The sequence below is a fragment of the Bombus fervidus genome, chromosome 7, assembly GCF_041682495.2.
Source record: "Bombus fervidus isolate BK054 chromosome 7, iyBomFerv1, whole genome shotgun sequence".
In the NCBI taxonomy this organism is placed as follows: Eukaryota; Metazoa; Arthropoda; class Insecta; order Hymenoptera; family Apidae; genus Bombus; species Bombus fervidus.
Genome location: NC_091523.1, coordinates 8,106,633 through 8,125,496, shown reverse-complemented (window position 1 = coordinate 8,125,496; position 18,864 = coordinate 8,106,633). Strand labels below are relative to the sequence as shown.

The following is an 18,864-nucleotide window of genomic DNA, read 5'->3' as shown; positions in this document are numbered from 1 at the left end:
TGTTGAGGTTATTAGATGTACGTGAATACAAAGGGACGCGTGGATAAATTGTAAGGTAGAAAATATATATTTTAAAATTACTAAAGTGCAAATACAAAGTTCGGAATATAATATGAGCTGATCCAGATCCGCAGGCTAGCAGTGTTACCCTATGACTGAAAACCCTGAAGCCAACGTCGCCTATTTACTGTTTATGGCTATTTATTGCCTTCGACCCAACCTTTTGTCTATACGCTGTCAATGGCTTCAGTGCTTGAGAAAGCTAAAAGACCAGATGTAGAGTTTTCTTAGAAGTGGTGATCACTTCGATAATTAGGAATTTGTATGAAATTTGGTATGTATTGCTTGTCTCTCTCCAAGTCATTATGTATGTAAAATGAAACTTTTATTTTTTCAAGTCACTATGTGAAAATGTTCCTTATGCAAAATCTTAGAAAGGTTCGAGATTCTATTCTATTGTAATAAAAGTTACACATTTCTAAATCGTAGATAATAAATTTATTATGATACCACAGGTTGAAGCATTATGCAATCGATGCACAGATTCCGTGTTAACGAGCGATCAATCAAGATTTCAACGAGCCCCGGATTAGACAGCAAACATAATACTAAATCAATAATACACCACGAGTCTAAGGAGGAAACGCTAGAATATCGAAGGGAAGCTTCCGCTTCGTAGATGTGTTTGCAGGTAAGATAAAGTATGAAGAGAATAGGCGCGAAGTGTCGATTTTCGCGATACCATTACGCTGTAAAATCTGGCCAAAAATTTCAGCGTTTGAGGTACTTAAGCTGTACAAATTTCAGCCAGGATAAACTAAACTTAGAACACGGAAATACACCGAAAGATTTTACTGATTATTGTACCTTACGACGCACAATTTGCCTGTACTGCTAAGTAGAAAGAAGCGGCGGTCGTAAACGCTGCAACGAGAAAGATGAAGCCAGGACTTAATGTGAGCTAGTAAACTGCAGCAAACAGTAAAAAAGCAATGATTCCGTGAAATCTTAGTAGAAAGAGGAACAAAAGATTTACGAGGCTAAATCTGTGATATTTCTTATCGCTTGTAATGATTCGCGTAATATTTCGTTTAAATAACTCGTGGTAGTAGTATTTTGTGTAATATATCGTTTCAGTATATTAATATATTAACAGGTGTAATGTTCGTTCAATCATGTTTAGTCACTCGATACATTAATCTCGTAACCGTTTCACCTCTAATAGGAGAGCAGTATGTAATATTCCTTCATAATTTACCAAACAATTCGTCATTTCCCATTGAAACAATGATAACCAGGGCTGGAAATCTACGTTATCCTGGTACCCCTCAATTTGTAACGTGCGTGCAGTGGCTATTAACGAGGCAATTGCAATAATAAGGCGACGTTGGAAATTCCGTTGGAACCTCGTAGCAGCATGCACGTTGCGTCTCATGTTGAAACTTCCTACGACTTATTAAATCCAATTATCACTAATTTCACGATTCTCCACTCTGTTCACCGAACTACCGGAATTTTAAGATAATTGCGGTGAAATTAGGTAAATGCGATTTCCCATTCGACAAGTCAAACGATTATCAGAAAAAGAAGCTATCCAACGGATTATCCGATAATTAGATAACAAAATTTTTTCTCCTATGAAAATTGTTCATTCTACAAACGTGACAACATTATTCACAGTTATTAAAAATGATTGTGATTACTGTTTAAAATAATTATTGATATTTTCATAGAACGATAACAAAGGGAGGTAATTAGAACGTGTGCAAAATATTCCATCAAGTCGATTTCAAAGGCAATCGAGATTCTCTATTAGCAGCAGATAGGAGTCACCGCGAGAGGGGAACGAGCGAAACCGCTACTCACTTCGGAGACAGCCGATTCTAAGACGCCACGGCGGCGTCCTGGCAAATTGCACATCGGCGTCGCGGCCCTCCCGACGGGCTGATTAAATCTAATCACCGCCAATTTTGCCCGCGCGAAACGTTCGCCGACCTTCGTCTACCCACTTTGTTCAAGCTTCGAGGCAACTACACCCGCCGTGCGGTCTCGCAAGAGACTGACGTATCGCCGGAGGAACTTCAAACACCCTTTTGTCGCCCGCCCCTCTGCCCGGATTAAAGACTGTTCCGCGGTTGTCAATTATCGGCGAATAAATTTTCAGCTTATAGTCGTGCCGTTGCCTATTCGCTTCTCAATTTTTATGTTCCTTATTAGAGTGTCGTTAGACCTGAAAGTAACAGACTTTTTTATGGTAGTGGAAAATTATTTGAAAATTATAAAAGTGTTGCTGTATTTATCTAAAAAGGATCGATGTTGTGTTTACTAAACACTTTCTTTGTAATTTCTTTTGGTTAATTTAACATCGTGGTTATGAAAAAAGAAGTGCAAGAATTTTTAATCTTCTTCACCAGTTACTATTCTTACTTTAAAAAAGTGAAATATTTATAACGTTATGATAAATCAATTACCTTTTTAGATTATGAGACTTTTATTTGTGTCTGGCTAATTTAATATTTTCCTCACAAAACAGTCAAAGTTTATTTTTTTACATTTTTCAATAATACTGTGCTTACCACCTTCATCTATTATTTTACTGTTTATTCTTAGTTGGTAAAAAGTAAACAAACTATCTAACCGACGATCGCAATAATTTAGCAGCGATGCAAAATTTCAATTAGATGGAATTAAAAATAACACGCATAGTTCAAGCTCGTGAAACGGCCTTGGCCACCGATAAAAGTCAGTAGGTAGATGCCAGCGATGGATAGAGTGGAACAACTTTAGAGATTTACGGTCACTAAATATCCTCGCTGCGATCCGTAATGCCAACAGAAAGTTTCATGTTATTTCATAGTGAAAATTCAGTATATTCTCAATACCATGAATCACGATGTATTAAAGGTTACGTTACATTCGAAGAACTAGAATGAAGAGCAAAATTTTTGCGAAACATCGTAAATGGGTATTATGGAATACGTGAAACGAGAGAAAATTGATATATTCTTCTACCAGTTCCTATATTTGAAAGTATCTTAAAAATATAAATGTGATTTAAAACTTTATACCGTATCGAAACTTTAATAAAAGTTCTGACAAAAAATATTACTCAAAAACAATGTTATAATATTTAAAATTCTACGAGTGTAGATATAATTGTGCAACATATTTGTTAAAAAACCGTTATCAGACAAATTCAGTACGACTAGCTACTGATGTTGCTATATCATGTAGAACTGGTTAAAAATTATTATTCGATATAGTGCCAAGAATGTATTGTATGTTATTCTTCATAGGTTTGTTTCAGGATAAACGATGGTTCATTCTATTCACCTGCGTTTCTACCTATTTCGATAGTTTAACAGTCACCGTATAAATTCAAACTAAGCGTCTCGGTTCCCTCGGATTGATTTCTCGAACACGAGCGTTTTATACGTCTCAATGTTGCTTTTCACGAACATAAATCTTTCATGAGCTTGCATATGTGCGTTGAACATTTCGCGTGTGTTGAGTGAATGGGACATAGGTACGTTGAAAGTTCGATATATATTATATCATCTACCGTGTCGAAGAGACGTGTGATTTACATATTGTACAATATCCTATGAAAATTGTTTACTCTCAAAATATTGAACAACAATTTGCGTATATGTACATATATCGCATCATGGATTCTGCGAGCAAACATGCGTAATAAAGTTTTGTTCATGGAAGATTATAGTCATATTCACAACGTACTAAACTACGTTAAAATTAGTAAATGATAGACGATGGGCTTGGATCGCACGAAAACTGTCGAAGTTAGTTATGTCAATGAAATTACACGATTCACTTGATACGGATACCATCAGATCGATCAAATACGATCCAATCACTGTCGAACCTGTAGCACTTGGTACATGCAATCATATCGATAAAATGAGGTTTTAGCTGCCAGAGTCCAAAGTTTCAGATCTAGAGTCTAAGATCCTGGGTCTTGAAATTCTAGCCTGAGAGTTGTAGTGTGATATCTCGGATCTGAATCTGAAGTTCGAGATTTTGAGTATAGATCAAATTGCAAAGAAATTCTAAACTTCGACTAAGTTTCATCGATCAGGTGGAATCTATTCAAGATTCTATAGATATTCTGATGCCTCTGTAGGAATTTATTAATTAATCAATTTTTGTATTAACCTACTGTATTTTTAGAATGCAAGTGCACCAATGTAATGTAAATCCCATAGTAAATGTTCATAAATGTAGAGATACTAAATGTGAATGCTTATAAATATGTAAATATTCCAATATATTCCCCAGACATTTAATAATCGATAATACTAACGATTTAATACATCAGGTGAAAACTTATTAAACTTAAACGCAAGATGTAAAAAGAGGAAAGTCACATTTGGTATTCATGCCAGGACAATATGAAGTTTATAGGCGCTTAACGAATAAGAAGCTAGTAGAGTGGAACGAGATATTCGTCGGTTTAATTAACATTGTGCCACACAATGCAGCATGAAAAATCGTCGCTTCTTAAATTAATCCTATAACAAAATGCTGAAATCTGTCGAAATTCCCCAATTATAAAGCGTAATTCAAGTGAATAAAACAGGAAGCAATATTTCACATGTTCATGCAATACAGTGAGCTTTTTCAAGCAAATATTCTCTTATTATAATATAACCATATTAATAACTTTTTCTCAAGACAGTAATAACAACGATAAAATATCCTCGTGACTTACATCGCAAATGAGCTGCGGAGCAATAGCAAATAAACCGATGTAATATATTCCATCACGGCACACATTATCCTGTATCACTAGGTGTGCACGAGGAATTCGTTATCGCAAAGCTCGTGCGTACGTGTTAGTTCTTGGTATAACTCCGATTTCGTATAGTATATTTGCAACGGAATTTCTATTACTCTCATCAATTACAATTATAATTAACAACAAATAAAAGAATCGGAAGACAATCTACAGAAGAGAGACGAGTAAAATAGTGAAAAGAAATAGCAACTACGTTTAAAAAGCTCATTATGCTCGTTCCTATGCAACTTCCCATTTGACTTTCAGTTTATAGCAGCTCGTAATTTTATTTGAACCGACGATAAAGCGGTCTCGCGCTTATATTCTACGAATCTCGTTCGCCATGACACGACGACAAACGCCGCGTTCGTGATCATTATGCAGCTTACACACGTACCGTGGCCGTTTGAAGAGGGTGATTAATCGAAGCAAGATTGTACTCGAACCTGGCGCTTCGTTGTCCTTTGGACACGAAATACTTTCATTAACTCGACTTGTCGTTGCGTTTTCCAACGAAAACTTTGTCCGGTATGATGATCAGGTCCTCGCGTTTGATCGACAACAAGCAGGCTGCCATTGTGAATGCGGCCATAAACCGAGTTACTCTCCGGTTCACGGACCACGGGGTTTGTGGAAATTCTGCAGAAGCCAAATTAGATTAACCCGTTGTAACCAGACTGCGCTGAATTGTCTCGACGCCGATTTATAGACGTACACAGGAAACAGCGTATTGTCCTTCCTCCTGTATCTCCTTTCCCTCCCGTTTACTGTGAATTTACATTTGAGACTCTACAGTGTCCACCGAGTTGTTCGCCTTTTTCGCGCCTGCTGCGCGCCCGCGGGGTTTTCGCTTCCGGCGAAGCAACGCTTCCTGTTCGTTTCCCGACGTGCTCAGGACACGCACGAACGCTTCAGGGACAACGTTTGTGAAATCACGAAAATGTCCACGATTTTCTGAGAATACTTTCGCCAGGGGATCTAAAAAGATAGCGAGCTGTTTCGTGTCGTACTACAAAACAAAATAATAGGGTTATAAAGGATCGTATTAGTTTTATGATAATGTTTTGAGGATTTTCTGACAACTGTATACTACGAGTGAGCCTTGTTAAGAGTCCTTAGGCGACCCGACTGCTTGGCATTAAAAGAGGAATACATAATTACACGAGGTTAGAGTGGACGTGACTGGATACACCTTAAAAGTGCCTGCATAGTTTACTCGAAGTGAGTGAAAAAGATTGTAGAATAAGGAAAGAAAGATGAAAACGTATTACATTACGTACACGTTGCAACTTAAAATTTCTTGAATATATCTGACTACAAATACTTTTACATTGACGTTGAAATTGCCTCATATCTCTGTGTTTTCTCATTTTTTAGGGATATTATGATAAAAATTCTGACGGTAATAAGTAAGGAATATGTTTGTCGTATTTTATTATATCACCAAGAAAGATCGCATCTGCGTTACGACTTTCGCGCTCTCATGGAGCCGCGCAAACTTCGTTTGCGTTGCAATTACTTCGTTTACTTGGGTAGCTAGAAAGACGTGTCCCTTCTTGCAAGGGTCTTATCCGAGGACCGGTAGTCGCATCTCGTCCATGGTCGAAGCAACGTGGTTACGACTAAAAAGTCATGATCGAATTGCTAGAGATATCCAACGACGAATAACAACAATATTCAAAGGGTGATCGTTAAAGTTACATCGAGGTGACGCTTAAGGTTCGATAAAGCCGAACGACGCCACAATGTAAAATCGTTTTGCGATGCAATGTAAAAACAAAATCGATCATTGTAAAATGCAATGTAAAAACAAAATCGCAAAACGATTTTACGTTGGCAAACTTATATTCTGCTTTATCAATTCGCATTTACCGTACACTTGCGTGCATTGTATTTGTAAAAACATAAAGCTACCGAATTATGCAGTGTTATCACTGCGAGATTGCTATAACGTATTACTCGACTGTATTATAGTTGCGTAATCAAAATTGATACACATTTTCCTGAGCGAATCTGTTTTTCGCGACACGCGGTGTCCTTGTTCCACTGAATATAACGCGCTGTCTGACCAAACGCTGTCGAATCTACTTAAGCGTTAATGATCAATTATTGCAGGAGTCGGAAAGAACCAGAAAGGAAGTTTGTTATTCCACATGAAATTGAATGACGGTTAGACAAACTAAACGCAATATTGAACTCATCAGATGGGTTTAATCAACTTGGATGATTCTATCTTTGAACTTCTCGCGGAATCAATCGTTTGTTGATCTTTAATTAACTTGAATACTCGCCAGCCAAATGAATGGGCTGTAGAAACGGAGGAATATTATTTTTTCGTGCGTAGCGTCATAGTTTTTTCAGTATGAAAAACTTTATTGCGTGCCACAGGTAAACATGAATCACGCTGTTTGTGCGCCGTTTAATAATATAAAACCGTCCGCGCGTACAAAGCGAAACTTCGCTCGAATTCTTTAGAAAAACTTGCCATGACAAAATCTTTGAATTTCTTCATTTTCTAATTTTCACATTCATTATTACATTTAAATTTTCAACCCGTACAATATCCAGTTCGTACCGGTATTTTTCTCCGTAATTATCGTTAATTCGTGTCCCATTAACTTGTATCACAGGACAAGCCTTTATTCTTTGGCCCAACCGATCATATTCTAGATCATGTTATGGGTCGCCCGTTCGATCCCTCTAAACTTTAATTGACGTGGACGGACGCGAGTATTAAACCGCATGGTCGTCAATCACAAAGGGTGGCCCGGCTGGTTACAGCCTCAGTGACATGAACAGGGATCCAATAGGCGGTTACCTAGCCGACTGTACTTCCGCAAAAGTAGTCCGCCGAGTGTACACTCTTGGTCGCATTGATATTCACAAAGTGGTTCCTGTTCAGGCTTAACGCGCGGTTGTCACGCCGCTGCCACATCACAGCCTGTTGTTTCGCGGTGAAAGTGTACTTTTGTCAATCGATATGCCATGTTCGTGCTTCCTTTTGACGAGCTATCCACGACTCTTATGTTATCCATCAATAAACCGAAGCTGCGTACAGTGAACCGTGTTATTGAAACTGGACCCATACAAATGATAAATTTCGGCAGTGATACACAAAGAAAATGAATTTGAAATTTTATAACGAAAAACAGAACCTAAGTAATGTTTATATTAAATTTCGTATTTACGACAAGTTCGCAATTTCTAAATTTGTGTTTACGATTAGAAGCAGCTTAGAAACCTGATCAATACTCGGCAGATTACAACTTTCTCCCTGCTTCTCCTCTTCATAGCGTTCACTTACTAAGGCAATGAAAATGCTGCACTTTGAACCGATGTAAACGACGCTTCGATGAAGTACATTTTTCAAAGTTACATCTCTGTATTGCTCGAAACTATATACAGATACAAATTTTTTCATGTGGCGTTTTATTAAATTGTAAATAACGATTCTGCAAATATTCCAGCGCACGAAAGCTATAAAGTCACGCTGTTTTTACGCTGCAAGATCGAAGGGTAATTGGACGAAAAGTAGAAATGAAGAATAAAATCTGATAACAAGGATGCAGCAATATTCGTTGCAAAATTGCCTCGTTAAGCCGACGACGCGTATAGACTGTACTTGGTCGTTGCGAGTTTAAAACCGTGAACGATAGTTCGTTATTCAGATAAAAGAAAAATCATTCAATTCAATTACCCATGGCTGATTTCGAAACGATATTACCCCTCGTCGAATATCGACGATCGTATTTTTGCATTGGTAATAAAATAACGTTGTTCGTTCTGACGCGTCATTATCGATATAAAACAGGGACAGATTAAAATATTACCGACCACGAAAGTGACAAATATCATATATATATATATATCCTTCTATATATATTTATCCTTCCAAGTAGGATTAACTTCACTGACAGCTTCGTCGCGGTACTTCGGCTTAAGGTATATTAATTGACGTACAAGTTGGCGCACCTCCAACCGGCGTCGAGTGACGGAAATCAACGGGGGATCTTTTTGCTTTCTACTCGAACACCTTGTAACGATCAAGAGACGAAAGCGTAATTGAACGTTTCGTTCCACGATTACGGTGATTTAGTTAAACTAATAATAAGAATAATAATAAGAAAGAACGTTAAAGTGTCTACTTCGACTTTAACTTTTATCTCGCGTGAAATGATTTTAAATTTGAGTAATTACTAAATTGTTTAAATTTTATAGCACACAAAATATTTTTGTGAAACACGTTGTGTTTCTATAACAAATTGTTAAAAATTATTATTCGAAACAGATAAAAAAGAATATATGTATAACTATATAGGAAGATACGTCCTGAATAATAACAAGCGAAAATACAGGAAAATGATATTTCACGAAATCGCTACAATCATTTCGATATCGACGAACGTAGGTATAGAAGAGTAATCATCGAATTTGACGTTATTACAAAATAATGAGCAAATTTGCGTCAGTGGCTGTCTGATACGTGAAGCCGGGTTGTCCGATTACAGAAATCGTAGCAGGGGTTTCCTTTGTTTTCCACCGCAAATCCTCGTTAATCCGTCAAACCGCCGGATTACTTGGCAATTAAATCCCCGCGTACGTTTTGTAAGTGAAGCGTGTAACAGCGGACAGCCTCGAATGGCCTGTTAAATTCAAACAAGCTAAGTTTAACAAGAAACTATGTTTCATACTGCCGTCGTGCTACTAACTTTTACCTTGAAACCTCTATAAAGTCACGAAATCCTTTTATTAACAATGACGATTTCACAAGCGAATAAAATTGTTTAACAACCCTTCATGTAACGATCTCCGTGTATCGGTCACTATTGGTTTCTGTGGTAAACGGCGTTTCCTAGCTTCCGTTCACGAAATTATTGAGAGCCCTTTGACTTTCACCCAGTGACTTCCATCATAAAAGAGCGCACAATCGAGCTTTCTGCCGTGAGTGAAAAGCCGCCGTTATTTGCGTGCTCTTCGCAAACGCTTGTCCCAGTCGACAGCTGTTACAAAGTATTCGCCTTGCTTCGTGGATAAACGTTTACTGTATGCGTCAGGCAGCCATAAAGCGCATCGTACATGATCGAAATATCGACGAGTACGTATATCACTAGCAACGATTAATCCTACCTGTGATAGCATGCAGCTTTTCCACTTCGATTCTTTTATTCAGGATAATACTCGACAGACAAATGCTCTTTTATCTTCGTTCAATTTCAGGAAACAATATCTTCGCAGTTTTTCATTTTCGCAGATTGTAACTCCATTCTCGTAAAATACGTTTCATATTTTAGAACTATGTCGATCATACAGAACTTAAAAATCCATTCTTATTTAGTACGTGCGATTTCCACGATTAAATTCGTTCATGTAAAACACGTGTTTGAAGTTCCTTTCATCTTCTATGTTTTTCTTTTTTAATTTTTGTTTTTTACGTCACGTTAGCGAGTACGTAACTTTGGAATATCGTACTAGTTTTCCTAGTCAGTTTACGGTTATTTTGTAAAGGCTTGCAACGTCGAAATCGTGTTACGGGAACTAGCGGCGTGTCGTTAATTAAAAGCAAGGCAGCTAGAGGACACACGAGACTAAGCAAAACGCGCATGTAGGTGCGCGAGACCGTTTAGAAATTCTACAAATCCGACTCTCTCGTTGCTTCCAGACTCTAAACGAAAAAAAAGAGAACCGTTCCATCGTTGAAGAGAGTAGAACGTCGCTCGTAACGTTCAATGATATTCAATAGTGATACGATGGAAAGCTGTAAAAAGGGGAATGAGCCTTTTCGTAAGATCGATTGGATTGAACCATCCGATGAAGCAAATTTTTTCCCAGCGATCGAAAAATCGGAGATTTTCATCCGTATGCTCTGTCACGGCACCTTCTACGTATGGAAAATAGATCTCTCACTTTTTCCAAGATTTGACCCGATTCCGAAAACGGGAAGAATCGGATGAAAATTCTCGCGTTTGAAACTCGTAAATTAACAAACGTTCTATCGGGGAAAATCAACTTTGCAGAAATTACCTTTTAATTAGTATTTATAGCGAAACGCCATTGACACGTCTGTGACGATTCAATATTTGACTTGCTGCAGTTGGAAATTAATCCGTCCGATAAAATCGAAAGTGTAAAGTATGTCATGGAGAGAATAATGATCGGTTCTGTGATGTTTTAACACACGGTTGGGTTTTAACTGTTTCAGTTGAAAACCTGGCCACATGGACGTGGGAAACGTTTTCATCCAAAGGATTGGAATTACAGACGAAGGTGAACCTGCAGGTAATAACGATTAGCAGGAAATCGCAATGGTTTCGAATGGGACGACGATGACGACGGTCGAAAGTTCGCGACACGTGTGGACGTTCTCGGAAGTGTTATGGATAGGAAGTTGCCGGGACGTGGTGAAACTCGGTCGCCGTTTACCGTGGCGAATTGACCACAGTTATAGTGTACGCAGATGAACACGGAGAATTACTGTGTTTCATATTGCGTGCAGGTGTGCCACACCCTTGCTCTTACGTGTCTCCGATGCACATGTGTGCTCGTCGAGCCACGTACATGTCACTCAGACTCTGTCGCGTTGCAGTAGCGTTATTGGGAAACTTTGAATGAGTCTAATTAAGAAACATACGGTATTTGTATTTATAAACATCTCGCAGTATTTGTAGCTTAAACTTTTGGAAATATTAGTGCCTGTTACATTACAAGGAATCGCAAAAATTAGTATTATAATGTATTTATTTCATTGTCTTGAATATATACAGTAAAATTACCGAATTCACAGAGTCATTCAGAATGGTACTACGATAAATATCTATTGTTAAACAACTACTATCTATTTCAGTTTCGAAGCTAACAATAAAAAAAAAAACAGTTGAATGAATAGCTACCGAACTTTAGTAATAGAATGTCGCGTCGCAATTGCCCATCCAAAGTAAATCAAACGATCCTTCAGCAATTCTTTGCCTGTAACAGCCGTGATATTTCAGTCGAATCCGCAACCGTGTGTCTCTAAACTATCGTTTCGACCGGCTATTGATTCGCGATTGGTCCCGAACGTCGAGACCGGCTAATGCGTCCCCGGAGTTCGCACTAAAGCATCGAATCGATGTCTCATCTAGTCGCGTTCATCACGCCTAGAACGGACGTGTGTGAGAGACGAGGAGAGGGAAAAATGGGCAGAAGCGCGACGTTTTTCCGACGGTTTTTAATCGATGCACCCAATTACACCGGCTATATCGCCGTGTTTCGCAGCTAATTTCCCGTTATCGTGCGGGATAAAAGCGAGCTGGCTGTACCGGGGCCCGATTAACGTGCGGAATTGCACGGATCGGAGCATCAACCGTGCAACTGTATAAACTGCGTTTACGCTCGTCGTTTAGGCTGGGCTTAAAAGCTTATGATCGACGTACGCGACGGAATTCCGCCTAATTTTTCTTTTATTTTCAAATGTTTCGCGCAGCGCCGATCTTGCATTAACATATTTGCCAGACAATGTCCCACTTTGTATACAGCGTGTTCTGATTATCGGAAAAAAGTTTAACGAAGAATTATGCTACTGCGTTTTAAAAGAATTTTAGAATAGCGTTAGAGGTGCCGTGAAGCTAAGTGACTCGTGTACAGAAGAGCGTGTGTGTACAGGGGAGAAATTAACTTTAAGAAGTTTCGTATGAACTAAAAATCTTTTTATAACAATTTAATTATGCGATAGAAGATATTTATTGACCAGCCTATGCTCCGATATTCTGTCGCCTAAGGTTTTCTTATGGCAAAGTGACAAACACGAAGTTGCTCTTATGTGTGTCTTTAAGTTTACTAAAGTCTCGAGAAATTGTTTGAAGCAGCTTTCAAAACAACTATATACAGTTCAAAGGTAGTTAGCTGAAGTTCAAACGTATTTGAACATCAGACCTTTTTACCTTTTACTAGTTCAGACGTTTCTTCCGTCTTCTAATTGAGCAAATGTTGCTTATTATATTCCATTTTATTTTTCATAAAAGAAAATCTCGTAAAATATTTAATTTAACGAAGGAACCGTGTCAGTTCGAATGAAAAATTTTACCACCGGATTTTTTATTCTCAACAGGAACCCTTTTCATGCCCTCGGCATTAGAAAAAAAAAACATTATTGTTAAAATATTGTTTTGTTTCGGTCGCGGTGGATCAAATCGGTATAATAACAATAATACGAATTCGTGAAAATTGCTCCAACAGAGAGTCACATCGTCGCGATTTACAGGGTGGACGGTTTTTATTACTCTTGAAATCCCTTTAAACGCTTGTAATCCAGCGTACAAACGAGCGCGAAATTTTTACGATCAATTTCAACTGTTTTTCATCAATAACAATGCTACTCTATAATCCTGTGCAAACTTTTCCAGCGATATTTCTATCCCGGTTTCAACGTTGCCAAGGAACGAAGCGATTCACGATCGCTTTTTCAACGATGCCTCGAACCAACCCAATTTCCACCCGTTCCATCGTAACGCTGTCAAGCCTCGCAAAAAACTTCTTTTAACTTTCCCGATCTTCTACCTGCGATTCAACAAGGAAAAACCTAATGAGCATAAATCACCATACGCTTGGTTAACGAACTTCGTGGAGCGCGTTTTGAAAACAGCATTTCTGCGGTGAACGAGCTCTATGGCCTTGAACAATTTTACGGCTTTTACTCGGAAGAAATAACGACGTGAAATCACGTATCGAACGAGCCGGTGGAACGATAACAGCGAGGAATATCAATTCGTGTGTGTTTCCATCGTGATTCGTTATACCGTTTTGGCGTGAAACTGTCAGTTCTCCGCTTGGAAAACGAGCGAAAGAATACTTTTTCAAAGTGATTGTCAATCAACCGGATATGAGTTAGACGAGAAGCCACGAAATTATTCACATCCAACTTGGTCAGCCAATGTAATTAACGATCGAACCTTGACTTCGTAGCAGCCGCGAGTCGAGTGGCATTGATCAGACTAATCGGATCAACGCAAAAGATTATTATCGGAATGAGACCGAATGAAGATCCAGGTTATCCGTTTCTTTTCCCCATCAATTTTGTTCTTCGTTGCCGCTGTCTCGTTCTATGTTTCCAATAATTTTTACCTCGGAAAAGCCAATCGACTTATGCTGCGTAAAACTTTCGAATTTCGATTATACGTGCGGTGAACTTTTAAACGAACGTTTGCTCGTGGAATGTGTCGTTAAGAAACTGAAAAGATAATCGTCCGATGAGGATCGTTGCAATTTTGCGGATAATTCGCGGTACCTGCAACGCGACGTTTTTCTAATGGATTGAAATATGAACGCCATTTGACCTCAATAGATTAAAACAAAACAGATTTTACAAATATGCTGCGGATTGGATTTTTATTGCCTACAATATTATGTATTAAGAAATAATTTTCATGGAATACTAGGTGTTTCTATGGGGTGTCTCGATAAATCGAGGCCAGATTAGTACAACGTAGTACGAAAGTAAAATATAGGTGAAAAAGTTTCACGTGATCCTATATCCGAAAATAATTTTTTACAGAGTTACGAGGAGCAAAACCGGGAAGATCGTGTTTATTGAGTAAAGTTATACGATGCTTCGTAGTTCTACGCAGCTGTTTGTTGGTAAACGAACAACGATCTTATCAGTGGCAGGTGTTTTTGTATATGTTTATATTTTCATACATACGTCTATACTACGGTACCAGATAGTTTACTTTATAGCATTAGTGTATCGCGAAATTTTACGTATGTGTGAAAGAATATATGAATTTAATGTGTGTAAAACGAATATTATACACATATCTTATAACTACATAATAGTACGAAGCGTCTGTAATAAATGTATTAAGACGATTGATTAATAAGCAAATGTCTTTAAATAATTGTTGCTCTTTGTGTTTTTATACCACTACTGTTATTGAATATTATATGTAAGATATACATCGATTATTGTTCGCTTTTTACAATAAAACACGTCTATCTACCGCGCTTCAACACGACACGAACATTTTTATAACATCACAAACGATGGCAAATGATGTTTTGGCGATACGTCTGTTTACAATCGCTAACGAGGACAGTGAATAAATACCGCATAATCCGAGTTACGCGAATTTGGGTCCTTTTTGTCACTGCGTAAAAAGTCCTAGCCAGTTTGAACGATCGAATGTACCAATATTTGCCAATCATTCGATCAACCAAACAGACAATCCTCTTTCGATCATGTAAAATGTTAATAACGACAAAAATCAACGAATCTACTCACCGACCTATTTTTTGTTGGTCCAAGTCGTCTGGTGGCCACGTGATGCAGCCGTGGTCTCGTCATAAATTATGTAATCACCGCGGCGACATTCGGGAAACGTACGTTCCCAGTGGCGTTGCATTAACGTTGCGACGATTCATATTCATGCGACACAGCTTCAACGAGACACACGTTAATAACGCCACATACGCGCGTGCGTGGATCGCCGATGAAAAAATGTCGTTGGTCGAACGTTTGAAAGCTTTCTTCGAACTTTTCCTCTCCGATTAGTACGATTTTCGCCACCGTAAACGTAACGAGCTTATCGAAACAAAAGTCCGAATCGTCGAACAAAAATCCCAATCGCGAACACGTTGCGCGCACTTTCGCCGTTACTGTTAATTAATCGATCGTTACACGACTTACTTACGCAAATCAGTTTACATTATAACGGGCCGGACGTTTAATATGCAATTTTCGCAGGACGGCGCCGGTGGATCGCTTAAAACGCAATTTCGTCGAGCGCCGCGGCGTAAATATTCATGTAATTTTGATGCACTCCATTTAATGGGCCGCGATTAAAAATCATTTAACGGCACAGATTTTCAGGCCGCGCGATTATGCGTCCCGCGGACCGGCAAATCCACGAACCGTTCGCTTGGCTTCCAAATAAATATTATGAGCGAAACACTCGAGAGCCAGCACGTAATTGCTTCGACCCTGCTCGCGGTCGACTACCGACAACACGCTCGAGAAACGCTTTGGAGGGTTGGAGGGGAGGGGCAAGAAGCAACTTTCGACTCGGTCTCCAACTTCGTACGCTCGTAATCACCCCGAAAGCTTCCAGTTATTATTATTGCTGGCGAGAAATTGAGCTTCCAATGAAATTTTGAAAGCGAACTTGCATCAACGGAGGATGAGAAGGATAAAGAAAAGTTGCGAGAAGAAAGCGTCGTGTTCGAGAAGGAAATGTAACTACGTGATTCAATAAAACGGAGAAAGCAAAGTAAACTATAGGGAGACAGAGGAAATATACAGAAGCAAAGATGAAATATTCACAATAAAGTATGAAGTTGTGGAAGCTAAATTATTAAAACATGGCAAAGTTCTATCAAAGCCCGAAATATTAACGTTTAAGAGAAAAATAAGAAACGAAAACGGGAAGAAAAATCGGCAATAAGGGAGAAGAATATATAGCTAAAAAATTTACTTAAACTACGCCGGTGCGCTTCTCCGATGACAATGAACTTTGCAGAATAATACACGCACGATGTATGCCTCTGGCGTGAACGTGGATGAAACTGAGCGCCACGATGAAAATTATGTTTGCATAATTTTCAATTTTCCCAGCACTCTCTGGCGGAACAGAAGATACAGTGGCACACCATACGAAGATTCACGTGATTACAAAAATCTAACGGCCGCCGTTTGTGTATCGAGCAATTCGTTGAACAGACGGATCGGTGCGAACAAGAAATTAACGTGGCTAACCTAACCGCTGTGAAACGTTATCTTTTTTTCCCTTTTTATTATTCCGTCGACCATGCACGCTTTCTATCGAATACGACTCGACACATTTTCCCTCACGAACGAAACGCCGGTGAAACATCGACTTATGTCCGCGAGATCATACCCTTTAATACCCGATCAGAAATTTCGTATCGTTTATCAAGATTATATTCTTACGATTTATTTCACGAATACTCCAATCATTTGTCAATGAAAAATCAGCTAAAAACACATACAAGGATCTATCGTGAAACGACTCACGCCACGTTTTGCCGTTTTCTTTGCAATATTTCACTGACAACGAACAACGCGATCTTTGCACGTGAACAAAGTCTCAAAGAAGTTCTCCGCTCCCTCTGTCCTTTATTTTTATTTCCTTGCCTATTGTCGTACACTCGAACGAGCTCTAGAAACGTTGCACGTTCCCGACATGTGAATGCCAGCAATCCAATCGAGTTCAGTTCGAGCAGTGTCACTCGTGGTCCCTTGCGATCCACCTTTAAGTGCGGATCGAGGGAACGAAGGGCGTCGCGTCGCGAATTGCACTGACTCTCGCAAATTCTCCGTTTCCCGCAGAAGCTTCCAATATCCCCACCCTCGCAGTTTGGCCTTGCTCAGCGGAGCTTCTACCCCTCTTTCGACAACCGCCGCCACCACCGGGGCCGCCAACCCCTCTGTTAGTCGCTTTTAGCGCAAGCGCCTCTGCTTTTGTGTGGGCTCTGTCCTATCCTAATTCATATCCGCGTAAGTACGGTTACGTCCAGCCGGCAGAACAACAAAAATTTCTCGTTTTACCACATCGTCTTACGGTTTTCATGGATTACGAGTCGCCGTCCGAGACCGACCACGTTTTTCTTTTTTTACGCGGCACGAGCGTAAAACGTTCGCGCGATCCTTCGCCTCTCTGCCAACTGCAACGGTTCGTCGTCTCTCCTTCATCTTTTATTCGTCTCTGACCTTCTCTTTCTCTCCATCACTGTTCCACCCTTCCTATCCCTCGTTCAGTTGCCTGGGGTTTCTTCATGCACCGAATGCTTGCGGTTTCTGGTGAAATTCTTTCTCCCTCGAAGAAATTGAGACGTAGTCCGATCCGCGTCCTGATTTCGAGGGACTGTTCCTACGATTTATGATTTTTTGGCGATTCTATCTAAATAAAGGAAATTTCTCGATTGGCATTTATTACGCAGTTAAATCTCCATGGTTAAGCGATAAATCCAACGAGAGTGTACTATGCTGGGAACTGAACTTGGTACAATGAAAAAGTTACACGACCAATTAGCAACATCAGCCGTGCCCGTGACTTGTACAGTTTCTCCGAATCGCGGCTAACAACGAAGGCCCTTTATTCCGCAATGCAAGCATACGAATCCGTCGAATAAAAAGCTGCGGAAGAAGTACAAGCTTGAAAAATCAGGTCGTTAGATTGAGAAATCGAGTATAGTCGTGGCACATCATCCGAAGTCTTGTAAACAGGCACACTAATGAACCAACCTCTCGGGAACGTGGCTGCGGTTGTGGTCGCCGTATTTTTCACTCATTGACGACGTTGCATGATCAAAACTACAGCTTCACCGAGAGTCATGCCGGTGATATGAATACAGCCGCAGGCAGCTTGGTCGAGAATTAAAATTACCCTGGAGAATACTCGCTCGGCTTGGCTAGGCCTCTTCTTCCCACCTCGCCTATTATTTGCCAGCTAGAGTAAACTGTTTCCCTCTTTCGCCCGGCATATGTACGTTTACACGTCTCTTCGCCGTTCCGTCTCTCGCTTCCGGTCCTGCTGCTTGCTCTTTTTCACTCAGCGTGCAGGTTCGCGTGTTTATTCCCTGTTCGTTGCTTTTGTCGTCCTATGGCCTATATCGTGTATTCTGTCTCCAGCTTCGCTATCTCTCGCTTCGACTCTTTGTTTCATTGGGAAACACCGAGCCCGCGGCTGATAAACCTGGCCAGAACCGTCCAGGGATCCTGCCGAATTGCACAAGTTTTAATTTCCTCTGGCGGCCCGACCCGCATAGACACAATCGACGAACTTATTGCGAGTTCCATGTTCCACGTTATTGCTGCGCTTCGGTTCTCTCTGTAACTCTTTCGTCGCCGAATTTCTTCGATTATTTCGAATCGATCCGGCGAGGTTGTTAATCTCCCACTTGCAGAGGACAGATTCTTGTAAAAATGTAATTTTATAATGAATAAGGCATGGTTAAGGCGGAGAATGGTCGTAGAGAGCGAGAGGGATTGAAGAGAACGAGAGGCTAAATAATGCAATGGTTCGTTTCTTCGGTAGCTGAAACGAAGAAACGATCCTTAACAATCTCGAACTAATGGCTGC

The 18,864-nt window shown here is 39.7% G+C and overlaps 1 protein-coding gene across 5 annotated transcripts in view; it reads right to left on the bottom strand.

Moving 5' to 3' along the window:
- Window positions 1-17,065, bottom strand: part of LOC139989011 (uncharacterized) — a 274,444-nt gene extending 257,379 nt beyond the window's left edge. For 2 of the 5 annotated variants that reach the window (XM_072006858.1, XM_072006860.1), the window contains exon 1: window positions 16,237-16,703. The gene's annotated coding sequence lies outside the window, so the exon portion shown is untranslated. The other 3 variants (XM_072006859.1, XM_072006856.1, XM_072006857.1) reach the window with 3 other exon arrangements.
- Window positions 17,066-18,864: the final 1,799 nt, after the last annotated feature.